Genomic DNA, 14,175 nt, shown 5'->3' on the forward strand with positions numbered 1-14,175 from the left:
TCTGTTTATTTTCATAGTATTTTACTTGGAAGAATAATTAACTTTTTTATTTACACTGTTGTGAAACTAGCTATAGAGACCAAAAAATATTGTAAGAGCTTTCTATAAAATACTAGTGGGACTTGAACACCTGATTAATATTAACAGCATGGAGTAGAAATATTTTGTTTTAAAGACTTTCATTATCTCTCTACTATTTCTTCTCATAGTTGTTCTTCAGATAATGATGCGTATTTTGTCTTAAGATTTATAGGCATTGATTTTTCTCTTTGATAACATATTATTATTTAGAGAGAGGTACATGAACAGCATTTGCACCATGTGCAGAAAAACTGTTTCCTGTAATTGTGTGGAACTATAAGACAAATCTCTGCACAGTCTTGTAGTTCAAAGGCAGCTGTGATGGGCATGACTTTTAAGGAGCAGATAGAAGGGGAAAGACAGCTGTGAAAATCCTTCCATCTTACCATTTGTCAGAGGTTAAAGAAGGCCCTAAGGGACCTGGACAGGACCATGATGGAATGGATAGCCTGTCTCTGGCTGGATTTTCAGTCAAAAGCAAATAGGAGTTACCTCTCTGTGAAAAGTTATTTCAGTTGACTATGAGAAACAGAAGGAGGAGGGGCTGTGGTTTCTTTCTATACCTGCAGGAGGTCAATGTAAGTGACGGTGATGAAATTCTCTCCTTGATTTTTCTGGGCTGTTTACAGCTCATGTAGTACAACACCACAGCATGTGTGAATGAGGATATGACATAAGATCTCTCTGATGTTCTGGGATAGTATAAATGCATGTTCAAATGTTTCCTTTTGTTTAGGCACTAGAAGAGTTCTTGATTTAAAGGCTATAAATCAAACGTTCTTCCATACTCTAAACATGTCACTGGCATTCCCTGGAGAGCAGGTCGGGGCTTCTTGGTTTCAGGTTATGAGGAAGCAGGAATTTTTTTCTGGGCAGTGTGACTACTTCTGCTCTATTCAGAGGAGCACAGAGCAGGGAGATGGTGAGACTCTGGTGTGTTGTGACACAGTTTTACCTTGAAAATACAGCACACATTTACTTTGTTATTAACTCATTCTGCGTATCTTATTTTCTGGTCATCCACAATTTTGGGGAAAGAGAGGTTAATTTTTAATGGGCGTTATGGTATTCCTGCTTTGTAACAACAGTGGTCAACTTGAACCACGGGCATCTTCTGAGTAATCTGAATTGGACTTATCTAAACCCTGTGTCATACCAGTAGTGAGGCTGTGTTAGCACAAGAGCTTCGGGGTCATCCTGACACCCGGTACAAGTGAACTGAGACTTAGGACCTGCCTGCATGTCCAGCCAAGCCGTGTCATGCAGCAGGGCAGCTGGATTCCTGGAGAGCCCCTTTGAGCTAGTGTCTTCCCCATCCCCTCAGTTTTCTGGGGGAGATGGTGCATGGGACCCAGTCCTGGGAAGCCTCCTATGTGTAGCTTAAAAATTAGCCAGCTTTATGTAGTGTTTTTTTTTTTTCTTTGAGATTCTTTTACCAGTTGTTTTTCCTGAGAATTTGCTTAGTGGTCTACCTATGAAGAATCCACCATCTGACTTGGGTCTATGCAAAATGGCTGAGGCACAGGAAGAGAGGATTATTTTTAATTTGGTCTTCATGCATTATTGCTGATTGGCAGAATAGCGTGTATAGTTAGCACACTATTTTCTCATTTCCAGGTGCTATGGCGAACATGCTGGTGTAAAGCTGTAGATGTAATTACCCCTAGAAAAATGTTAGATGGCTGCATTTGTTGAAACATGAGGTTTCTTATTGTCATGAATGCTTTATCTGCTTTTATCTGGTTTCTGTCCCTATCAAGTGAGCGAGCTACAATAATATTATGTTATGATATATAATGTTTCTGTTGCCATGAGGTGGAAAAGCAAGAGGGTTAAATATCAAATGGTTTGCTTGAAGCTCTAATTTGAAATCCCATCAGGGTCACTTGTTTACTAGCACTAATAGTTAACTAGTGCACAGCCTTTAAATTACTGCTTATTACAGCGGTGCTGTTCACACCACTGTGCTTAAGGACCTGTCAGCATTTCCAGTGGAAAACTCTGTTTTCAAAGGCTTATGACTTTGTCATGAATATTTGCTCTGAAACTTGCCAAATGTCATCTCAGGCTAGAAACAGATTATTTCCTTTATTGGAGACTACTTGGCTTGAGTGGGGAATAAATTAGCTTTCAAATGATTTTGAACATAAGAAGAGCTGACTGAAATATTTCCCTACCACCATAGTCTACTGTATTTAAAATAATGTAAATGAGGAGGGTTCTGGGACTGTGGGCTAATGAGGGGGCAATACAGTGAAAAGAATGAACATAAAAGTACGTTGATTTGTTGTAGCTTCACAGCAAGTTCTCTCATGGTAACAATACACATTGGAAAATTTCTCTAGCTTTTGCATATTATGGCTGAGGCTTTAATCATTAAAACTGATTTTCTTCAGTGCTTTGATACATGAGTTTACTTCTTTATATTGATCTTTTCATTCCCATCTATTAGATCTAACTACACTTCGACTGAGGTGACTTGGGTTTGATTCTTAGCTGTCCACAGACATTTTTGTAGCCTCAGATATGTCATACAGAGAAACTGGTGTCTCATTTGCCCCATCAGTAATGCTACCCCACGGCTGACTTCCAAACCCTAGTGCCTGGTCAGATGCTAAGGAGGCAAGTGCAGCTTCAAGACTTCAGCTTCAGTGCCCCAAATGGCACTCAGAATCCTCAGATTGGAGTGGTATTATTTTAGGGGAATGTCCTCTTGCCTTTCAGAAAATAGATACTTCTTTATGCTTTTCTTTTCTACTGATCAGTATTCAAGGAATTTTTTTTCTCCAGAATGTATCTCAGAGCTCATAATGGTGAATTGCTTTATGAACTTTCATATTTCTGTTAACGTGGTGGAGGACTCTTCTTCCCTTCTTTATTTTTGCTTTTGTTTCTTAATTTTCCTTCAACAATTAACGTACCTAGACTCCAATGTTTTAAACTTTGCTAAATGTTGTTGACTTTTCATCAGTTTGAGTTACTGGAATACTTCGTGAATCAAATTACTCTCTTCCTTGATGACAGTGTTACACTGTACTAAAACTGGACAGATAACAGCTTTGATCTTTCAAAGCTGTTGAGTTTGGTTTGAGTTTTGTTTGGTTGTTTTTTTTAAAGTACTGCTTTGATTAAAAACTATGTTTTTAAAACTCATACATTGTGCTTAAGCACATGTACAAAGATTACTGCTTTGGAGATTTCATTGCGTGTTTTTGAGAAATCTTTAAATCTACATGCCAGGAATTAGCTAAGTATGCAACAGACCCATACAGTTAGCTTCAGCCCCATGGTTTGGGATGCATTTTCTGCTGGCTAGCCTTCAGGTTCCGAGGTTCGATATTCCAACAGTACTATTATTCATGCTTTCTCATTGACAGCTATATTGTGTCTATTCAGCATGCTTGTCTCTTGGTGTCTACTTGTAGGTGTTAGCCAGGGAAAAGATGCATCTACTAACAGATTCTTTTTCTGGAAGAAAAAAATACAAGGGTACAAAGTGTGTTTTACTTATAAAGGGAAAGGCAGCACCTAATGCAGGTAAATATAATTTCATTTCTGCATTTTGCAAAGGATTTAAAGTTGTTACTCAAATATGCATGCAGCTGCACCAAATAATCACTCAGAGTGTTCAGTGAAACCACAGCATGAAACAAGGCCTAGGGAAAAGTAAATATGACAGCTTTAAAATTAATTTTGAGATCTGATAGGAATTGGTACATAAGCTAGGGAAAGGCAAGGTCAAGATTCAAACCGAGGGAGTAAGAAAAGACTGATCCGGCAGGCCCATAGCTCTGAATGTTGGGGTTTTGACATTAGGCTTACTTCAGGAGAAGGAAGATAAGGGAGCACATCTCACGAGATGTTTGTTATTTTTCATGCAGTAAGATATGCAAGAAATAAAGTGGGAAATTCTTGTTTTTCACTTTGTTTTCCCAGCAGATTTGTTTTTCCAGGTTATCCGTGCAATTTTTGAACTGAACAGGGATACTCCGTGCTTGTACCAAATGGTCACTTTCATCTGCCAAGTTTACTGTGGATCAAATGTGCAGTGATAAAAGTTGAAAAGCTGAATAAAAATGAATTGCAGTGATGTTGCAATGGAAACTTAAAAGGAGACGATGACAGACCATTCTAAGGTAAAGGTGCTCTGAAGTGTCAGGGCTATCAGTGAAGAACTCTATCGTTCATCAATAGTATAAGCTAGGATTACAGGAATATTATTTTAACCCTTTGGCTTTGCCATGAACATCTGTGTAGAATTCATCCACTGGGCTTCTGAACACATCATGCACACTCATGTCTCCACTGATCTGAGGTGCAATGCTAACAACGTTGATTCATTGTTGTGGTGATTATGCTCAATGCAGAAAAAAATTAACCTTGAAAAACAGTAAATTTACTTTCCTTCGAAATCTTTGTACCCCTTGCAGATGTTAATTATTTCCTATACTATTTCTGTCATTTAGGTGAAGGATCCATGTGTGCCTTCCATGACCCCAACTAGGTTGTTAGCTGCAACAGAGAAACAGGACTTCAGAGGGAGTTGCTAACCTTCACTGAATAGCCTGTCAGCCAGAGAATGATACAGAGCACCTTCAAAAGGTCCCCTAAGTAATGAGCACTAAGGAGGGTTATAATGGGCCCATCATTAGCTCCAGCTAATATTTTGACCTAATGCCCACATATACTACAGGTGTCATGCAGGGCCACCATAGGATTAATCTGCAGGATGTTTTGTGGCTATATGATGACAACACATTTCTTCAGCATGTTTCCCAACTTGTAAGCCTTTATATGTTTTTGGTATAATGCAAATAAATTATGACCTCTTATCTTGTTTACTTTTTTCCCTCAAGCTCAATCACCCACAGTGGCCAAGGAATCAAGTATATAGCCATGCAAAGAGGAAAAGTAAGACACTAAAAGCTTACCCTCTAATAAGCATGTAACAAAATGTAAATACAGCTACTAGGAAAACTTATCCTTCCTCCTGTTGTGTTTTTTTTTCTTTCCTTCAACTGATTTTTTTTTTTTAAATCCTGGTACTACTTACAATTTTGAAAAAGAAGGCTTATGCGCTCCAATTCTGCATATGTTTTTGTGGTCTCCTTTAAAATCATTCCCTGCTATCCATGGAGGTCTTGCTTTTGTGATAAGTAATTTATTTTGGTCTTTCCATTGGTGTGTCTGTTTTCCACTTTATCAAACTTATTCACTCAATAAGTTGGACGTTCTTGCCTTCATACTTGATGGTTTAGGATCCTAGTCATTGAAGTTGTTAAGGATTCACCTTCTCAGAAGTTACAGCTTTCCTTGCTTTCATGTTGGTAGTTTCTTTATATCACTTGCTAAAGAATGGCAGTCATTTTGTAAGCTGAACCGAGCGAACGCTAATATTATTCATATTTCTCAACCAGATTTAAGGACAAATTCATGTGTCTCCATTTGTCTGCACTCATCTCCGCATGGTGTAGACAGTTATATTTTATTAACCTACGCAAACTGCTGAGTGAATTTCATGTGACTGTAATCTGGCAGTCATATTGTAGAATGCATCAATTATAAAAAGACAATTCAAACAGTTTTTGCCCAGTAATACCAAATAGGCATCAGAAGTTTATGATCAGCTAATTTAGTAATAGGATATTAAATATAAGAATGAGGTAATATTTGACTGATAACTGCCCACTTTTAAATTCTTTATGCACGTGACACACTCCAGTAAGATTTTTGTATTCTTTTATCACTTATATTAAAGACATGCACACCCAAAATGCTGGGTGTTATTTAAACTTACAAAGATGAAGAAACAGAGAATTCAAACTCATGCTCCAAAATCAGTTTATTAAAGCAAAAACATCTTATAAGATGGTAAAAACATACATTCTTTACAGATGACACAAATTGAGTTAAAATTTCAGCTTAACTTGTAAATGGAAAGCTTATTCTCAGATTCACTCAGAGTGCAGGCTAGATATTTGTGTGTCCACTCATATAGGTTGGTTTTTTTTTTTAAATTAAGTAACTGTAGATGAGCACAAGTTGCTTTTCTTTCTATGTAGAAACTTGTTAAGAGACAAGTACGTAGTTCATGAAGAAATCTTAGATGTCAGTTTAAAATCAGTATTATCAAAGCTTACTGTATTTCTGAATACCTTTATAATCAACATTTAGGTTAACTATGCACATTTGATGCTGAAATACTTGTAGAATACAGAAATGGATTCTGCATAGCTCTGCCAATTTAGATAACTTATTAAAGGCCCTATTATTTTGAGGAGTTGGATAACGTTAAACTCTCTAAAAGGCCATTGCAAATAATTTCATTCATTGAGAGACAGCACTTACCAGAGAAGAGAAAAGAAAGTATTTTGGATGACATTTAACTTTACTTCATTTGGGCACAAGACCTTGAAATTCTCATACAGGCTTACTGAGTACAAATTAATGTTTTGTTAGTGGATTTTTTTTTCTCCTTTCTCAATTGAGTTATTTTCAGGGACATTCAGGCACACTCAGTGCAGTCTTTTTTTCTTAAAAAAAAAAAATCAAAAGAATGAAAACTTTCCTTGAGACCAAGCTATTCAGTGCTTAAAATGATAAAATCTGGTCAATCCATGTTTGTTTCTTTCTCTATAGCCACTAAAAATAAATCCTTCAGGAGAACATTTCTTTAGCTCACTTTTTCATTATTTCCAGAGGCAAAAGCTGGCAAGGCAATTTATAATTCAATTTTTGCTAAATCCGCAACACCTAATATATATGTCAGGCATTTCAACGGCAGGGTACTTTGGGGATAGGTGATAAATTGTACTGATTATAAGTGCAAGCTGTTCTTCCAAAACATCATATCAAAAAGAAGGCAAGTATTATTAGGAGAATGTAATGTATCTTTAGAATGTCCAGAAACATAAGAGATAATCACTTCATGTGAATATATTCTCCCTTGAGTTTTAAAGCTCAATATTAAGGTCTTACCATGTTTTTGATAGCACTCATCTGGAGGGAGGGACCATCATCGGTTGGTAGTCTTTCAGCAGCCACATAGCTCTTAGGCCCGCAATAATTCATTTCTCCCAGAAAAGGGCTTACTATGAAACCTGAAACATGGTCATAATAATTTTCTGACTATCCTGGGGTATGTGAAAAGTATAAATATTATTTTATAATATAATCTCCCCTGATCTTTTAAACATCCTTTCAATGTTTCCATGTATTTTCCTGTGAGATACCCATGACGTTAACTGTTTATCAATACTGCTGAGCAAAACCAAAAAGGTTCTTCAGATTCAGCTTGGATGTCAAGCTAATGGGAAAACAAGGAAAAAGACAATATGTCTTGGGATCTTTCCGCTTAGTTTCTGCTTTTTTTAAAGTAAAACCTCAGGGGGAAGAAATCTGTTGATCTTACAAAGATGGGATTGGCATATCAACTATGAATATCTAGAACCAAAAATTAGGTAAATGAAATGGGATAGTTGAGATTAGCTACAGTGATGCAAACCTTTTCCCCTGAATTTAGTTTGGCTGGTTTTGATTTGGCCGCTCAGCAGATAGTCCTTGTTCGTCTTGCCAACCATAATCTGCATCCTGCTCACGCTCTAAGGAACTGAATGATTTTGTGACCATGGTATTGATTTAGGACCCATCCTGTACTATCATCTTGTTTTAGGCATATTTCCTTCTCTTTAGCATCTCAGGAAATTATTTTCTTGCTTGAAAGATGGGAACCCTTATTAATTTTTCTAAAACAGATAAAATTCAGCTTAAAGGCAAGAAAATAAATTTACAAAATTTGTGTGCATTTAATCTGAAGTAAAGCATCAGTAATAAAAGCAATAAGGTTTAAAGTAGAAAAAGACAGTTCCAACAACTCATGTTCTAATCAGTTTGTTTGTTTGCTACTTTTATTTCTCAGTTTCTTCCAAATTGTGTCCTAAGCCTTCTCAGAAGTTCTCCTTATTGTGGATAATACCTGAAATGTTTTGTAGATTCAAGTCACTATTCTGGGTGGTAAAAAAAAAACACTCAGCCAAAATTATTTTCAATTAAATTTTTCCACCACAGTTTCCATTTTGCTTTGCATCTACAATTTAATCTACTCTTTGTGGGGAAAAAAGAGGATTCTCACTGTAAAATAAAAGTCCCCTCTCAGCTGCTACCAGCTAAAAAAAAAAAAAAGTTAAACTTCTCAACAGCATGTTTCAAAATTTTGAAACTATAACTTTTCTTTCACACTTTAATGAAAACATAGAATACCTTTTTGTACATTTTAATCAGTATTACCTGACTCTGTGAGCCCACTTTTAAACTGAGCCCTGCATAAAAGAATACAGCAGTGAAAATGAGCTGAATGAAGGAAAAACTATTGCCCTCCTTCCAAAAAGAGCCTTTCAGATCAGCAACTTAAGTGAACTAAGTGCAGAGATTTTTTCTTTCTCTCTTTTGCAACAATCCCCCTTCTACTATGAAATGCAAACTCTGTGCTCTCAAACTCTTAGTTTTGTCCCTTTTGCATCACCTAAACTCATTTAATGAAGAAGATGAACAAAAGTGGAAAACAAATGATCACTCATGAACCAGACCAGCTTAGTGTGTACGCTTGTCTGAAAGACTGATGAGATAATACCTGCAAAAGAATGGTCTGCTCTGACAGGAAAAGGAGAACCACTGTATCCAGAACACCCAATAGCTCATCTGGCAGTAAACGAGGGGTCAAAATGTCAGTCTTCCAGTTCTGCCCCTTGCGGTGTTAGAAATCTATTAAAGAAGTCCTAGCATCTATTCAATAGTATTATAGGCATTCTTATGGTATGGATGGGAAATTAAAAATAGGTGGAAGTATGGACAGCAAAGAGGTACTCTCAGAGGAAAAATGAAACAAAGTTGGAGAAAGGTTGAAAAATACACTGCAAAAAAAAAAAAGTTAGTGAGAAAGAGAATCTCTGGGAAAAGACAGGGGAAAGAGGTGCTTGAAGATATTTGAAGAAATAGCAAAGAATAAAATGAGGAAGAATCAGAGGTGTTTACCCCCTTATTTCAGTCTTTCCCTTTGAGATTAAAAAAAAATTCCTTAAAAAATGCAGAAAAATGTAGTTGAGAATTGCCTACTCATGATTGATGATACCAGGCAGGCATGGTTTCTGTTTGGCTGCATTTCTTGGGCACAGAAGGACACTGTGTTAAAATACCCTGCTAGATAAAGACATGCTGAAATTCGTAGGGCTGTTCGTTGAACCTAATCTCACACTGGCAAAAACTGTTACTACAGCAAGCCAGATTGAATCAGCTATTAATAAAGCAAAGATGTCATTGCTTCCCAAAAGAGATTCTTAGCACAGCTTGTAGGAGAGATTAATATTATTCATGTTATTAGAAGCAGATCTAAAGAGGGACATTGTCTACTGTATGAGTAGAAAGGATTTTACTTTTCCTGAAGAGCCTTTGAAAGAGCAAAGAAAAGATCCAGACTAGAGTCAAAACATCCCATATTTTCTCATAATTTTCCATTAGAAAAATTAAAATTTGGGCTTCCATTTGGACAAAATTCTTATTATGGATACATTCTTGGCCTTGAAGAGCATGGTGGAAAAGAAGGTAATTTTTTTAGAGTCAGTGTTTACTTTTGGACATATTTGCTTATGCTTTGATGACACATTAATGGGCTTGTTAGAGACCCTATGGCTTTAATGGGACAGGGTTGAGTCTGGTGTAAATATCCTCAAGCCAGTGTAAATAGCATAGTTCTCAACCTTCTGGAATAAGGGAAGACTTTTGGTGCAGATGCAAATATTATGACTTTACATTGTTTTTTTTCTTATTCTTGATTTTTTTTTTTTGGTAGGGGGATGGGGGGAAGGGCTTATTAATTAGTGGATTTTGGAGACAGTAATTTATATCTGCTACTCTTTGGTGTGAATTTCTGCACAAAAGTCTAGAATTTGAACTACTGGCATGGTGTTTCTAAGACTTCTCTTGCTGAAAGGGTTGAAGGAGACAGGAAGGTTGTGTGTTTTTATGAATCTGAGGGACCTTGCAGCCAGGCAAAGCATAAACTTGATATTGAAATATAAGCAACTATTTTCAAAATAAATATAAATGTATCTCCTCCTGAATATGATAACTGTTAAGCAGAGTGGTAAAAATGTTACTAGTCTTTGATCTGTGAGATTAAGAGAATTTCAGCCCTCACACAGGGGCCAACCTCCAGCCAGTCCCCTAGTTAGGAGAGTCAGTTTCTGTGCACTCCCTAAAATAAATGAATAAAGATCCAGGCCTCTTTCCTCCTCTTCGTAGAAGTGAAGAGAGTGTAGCACTGACTTTCAAAAGATTTTACCGAAACATCCTGTAGGTCGCATGTGTTCCTCTAAGAGGTGCTGATACAGCATAGGAAGCAGTGGGTGCATAAGACAAAATGAGCATCCCTGAGCAGCATCGGAACAGTATGATGTAAATGCTGAGATGCTGCTAGAGTGGCTCTTTGGGCTTTAAATCCTTTTCTGATAGAAAAGAATGGACATAAAGTCTGGATATGCCTCATGATCTCTAAATCTGAGCAGAGGTAAATCCCATCTCAACAAGTTTGATGAGATTTTTAATGAATGAAAGGTCTTAGGGTGATGTCATAAGCCTGAAAACATAAGGTAGGACCAAAAAAAGTTCAATAGAAGGTTTTCTTAAATTACTTCAAAGTAAATGTGATTGGATTTTTAGTTAGTTGAAAGGCTTCTGTGAGACGTATTCTTCCTGGCTTTCCTTTTACTACCAAAAGTTAAGAAAAAAATAGGCATGCGTCCTTTTGAATATGGAACAGCAGGTACTTCCATATAAGATGCTCCCACTGTTTCATTGTAAAAAAACAGGTATTTAGAGTTCAAATTTTTGTAAGAAACATTTCAGAGACTGCTGGCATTGAGGGCGTGCAATCAGGGAAAGATAACAGGACTACAAATGATTTTATAATAGTGAGGGAATTTTAGTGAAGTTAAAATAGAGTTCTTGGGCAAATGGAAATCAAACTTTCAATTCTGGCTCATTCAATCTAACTGGCACTTTGATGTGTTTAAGTCTTTGCAGACGCTATGTAAGAACTGAATCAAAGCCAACTACACCACCTCTGTTCTTGCAAATGCAGAAGCAGTGGTATCTAAACAGTAAGAGGACCAGCTCTTTCAAGAAGGAAATTTGTAGAGATAACATGAACAGTGGCTGTCATTAAAAGTCAAATGACTACTTTTAGATGTTGTTGGCGAGGGTTATCAGAAGGCAAATATGGCACATTAGATTATGCAACCTACTTTCAGGGTTTTGCTCGGCTTTCTTGTCTTAAGAAAGGCATCTTGTGCTTTCTGATAAAAAGAGCATGTTGCAAAAGACCTGATTCAGCAAAAGAAGAAAAAAGTCAATATCTGTAGTATTAATTTTACTGTACTTCAACAGTACGTAATCAGATATATCTTTTAAAGTATAAACATTTCCCATTCTACAGTTCATATCCTAAAACTGCACACCTATAGCAGTACTTTTACAGTAAGCAACAAAGCAAATTGTGTCATGTTATTTACAAGATACTATTAAAAGCAAACTCTGTGCTCTCAACAATATTTTTCTGTTTTGAACTGGACACACACACACACACACAGAGACAAAAGTCAGGAAATGCAAGGAAACCCAAAGGCAGTATAATTCTAACACTTGATTTTAATTAAAAAGCTTCTCTAGACCTTCTGCCACATGTTACTTGTATATATTATCAGGATACAGAACTAAATAGGAATTTCACTAAGGCTTGTCATACCAATATTCAAGGCAGTTCAATGAAGAGAAGGAGACCAGACAATAAAAAGAGAAGGCTGTGAAGAACAGGTGAGATTCCTTCAGTGAAATCAGAGTGATGGCACTTCACAGAATGAGATTCCAGAAAGTGACAGAACAACCTGTAAAGATAATTATTTTCAGAGAATCATAGAATGGTTTGGGTTGGAACGGACCTCAAAGATCATCTAGTTCCAACCCCCTGCTGTGGGCTGGGACACCCTCCACTAGACCACGTTGCCCAAAGCCTCATCCAACCTGGCCTTGAACACTTCCAGGGAGGGGGCAGCCACAACTTCTCTGGGCAACCTGTTCCAGTGCCTCACCACTCTAACAGTAAAGAATTTCTTTCTAACATCTAATCTAAATTGACCCTCCTTCAGCTTAAATAAAGGATTATTCTTCTGAATGTATAAGTCATCAGGAACAGCTGCTTACTAGATCTATAAAACCATTAAACAATTAAATATTCAGTCTTTCCTGAAGAAAAAAATAGTTAGCTGTTACCCATAGGACCTGCATTTGGGGATCTTGCAGGTTTTTTCCTTTGCATTTCACCACAGTCAATGAAGTTCTGTGTCAGTATCCTAAGCTGATTGTTAGTATCCTTCCTGATTGCAAAGAAGGTAATTAAATAAAAATAATTCTGTGATCCACCTCAGGATGGTGAATATCATGACATTCTATAAATATTCCAGTATACGAGGCAGGACTGTAGCCAAATAAAGCACAGTCTGATGGATTTGTAAGTAGATAGGAAGGTGGATCAGCTGAAAAAAGTTGTTATCTGAAAAAGGATTGACTTCCAAGGCTGCCTGTGAAATAGCTTTAGCCATGAAATATGTGCTAGAACAAGAAAGGAAAACCACCAGATGACAAAATGGGATGGATAAAGTGCATGACACAACAAAACAAAAAGCTTTCCTTAAAACTCCATTGTCATAACATATTCCTCCGCTGGGTCTGTGAACAAAACACTTCCCAGGAAGTGCAATGCAAGAGCAGGAGGTCGGCAAAAGTTATAGATGGGGAAGCAAATGCAGCTGCTGTAGAGAGTAAATGAGAGGTTCAGAACGGGGTATGTAGCGCAGAGCTGTGAGCAGGAGCGGCTCCAAACAATGTGCGCGACACAGGATAGGAAAGTGCATAGGAACGAGCGTATTCTGGGGCTGAGCTGAGCTGGGTATAATTGAAATGTTCTTACAGCCGAGCTACTTTAAGAAAAAAATGATGTCACTGTTTTTACATTGCAAAAATGTAGTCTAGCATACCCTTGTGATGGGGAGTGCAGATACAGCGATAGGGCCAGGAGAGCTATGCTTGAGGTTAACTGAATGCCTAACATGTGTGTCCAAGTGGGAGGAAGCTGTGGTGAGACAAGAAATGAGAGAAATAATTCATTTAGTGTCTGGCATGATGACTGTGAATTTCTTTAAAGATTATTTCTGTGTATTGTGTAGGTTTGTGGGCTTTTGTGTCTGTCTTTATTGCTGCTACAGAGAAGTACATCTCTTTGCTAGGACTAAATTATGATTACTTCAGTTTTGTGACTATTAATCAAGAGAAGGCATTTGCAAGCCTTTCCCAGCCACATATCCTTTGAGGGTTTTGAAAGCTATAGAATGCAGTTTGTTATCTGTCACTGCGAGGCTGTGCCAAGTTCCATGATGCAGTGAAAGCGAAGTCATACGCTGCAGCTGACACTTTCCCACTGACCTCAGCTTGTTGCACTGCATAAACAGAAGCTATTACAAGTCAATATGGTTCTTGGAGCGGGGTTATGCTGAAAGGAGTGCAAGAAAGTTTTCCACGTTTCTGCAAAGTTCAAAGTGAATGATGTGCTTTTTCTGTCACATCAGCAGATGAGGCTGTCATATCCTCAGTTCACCTCATAAATAACAGGCACAGAGGATGGTTGTGTAAGGCTGCAGTTCAAAAGAACTGAAAGCTGACAGCAGATGCTGCCTTTCCTTGACATGCTCACCTTTAGCCATGCTCAACGGTGGGTACGTTTCGATTTAATACATGCCTGTCTGCTTGGTGAATTCGCACCCAGCCTTGTAGGCAAAGGCTTGCAAGGGGAAGCCACTGGGGCACTGTGACAGCTTCTGAAAGAAGATGCAGACCTGGGAGCAAGCCGAAGGGCTTGACGACCTGCCACAAACCTTGCCTGGGTTGGTGGCATCGGGCAGGGAAGGGAATTGAAAGGAATTGGCTGTGGGCTCCAGGGAGCCGCCAGCGATCTGGAGGTGGTGGTGGACAGGGGGGTTGTTTTGTTTC

This window comes from Balearica regulorum, chromosome 4 (assembly GCF_011004875.1).
Source record: "Balearica regulorum gibbericeps isolate bBalReg1 chromosome 4, bBalReg1.pri, whole genome shotgun sequence".
In the NCBI taxonomy this organism is placed as follows: domain Eukaryota; kingdom Metazoa; phylum Chordata; class Aves; order Gruiformes; family Gruidae; genus Balearica; species Balearica regulorum.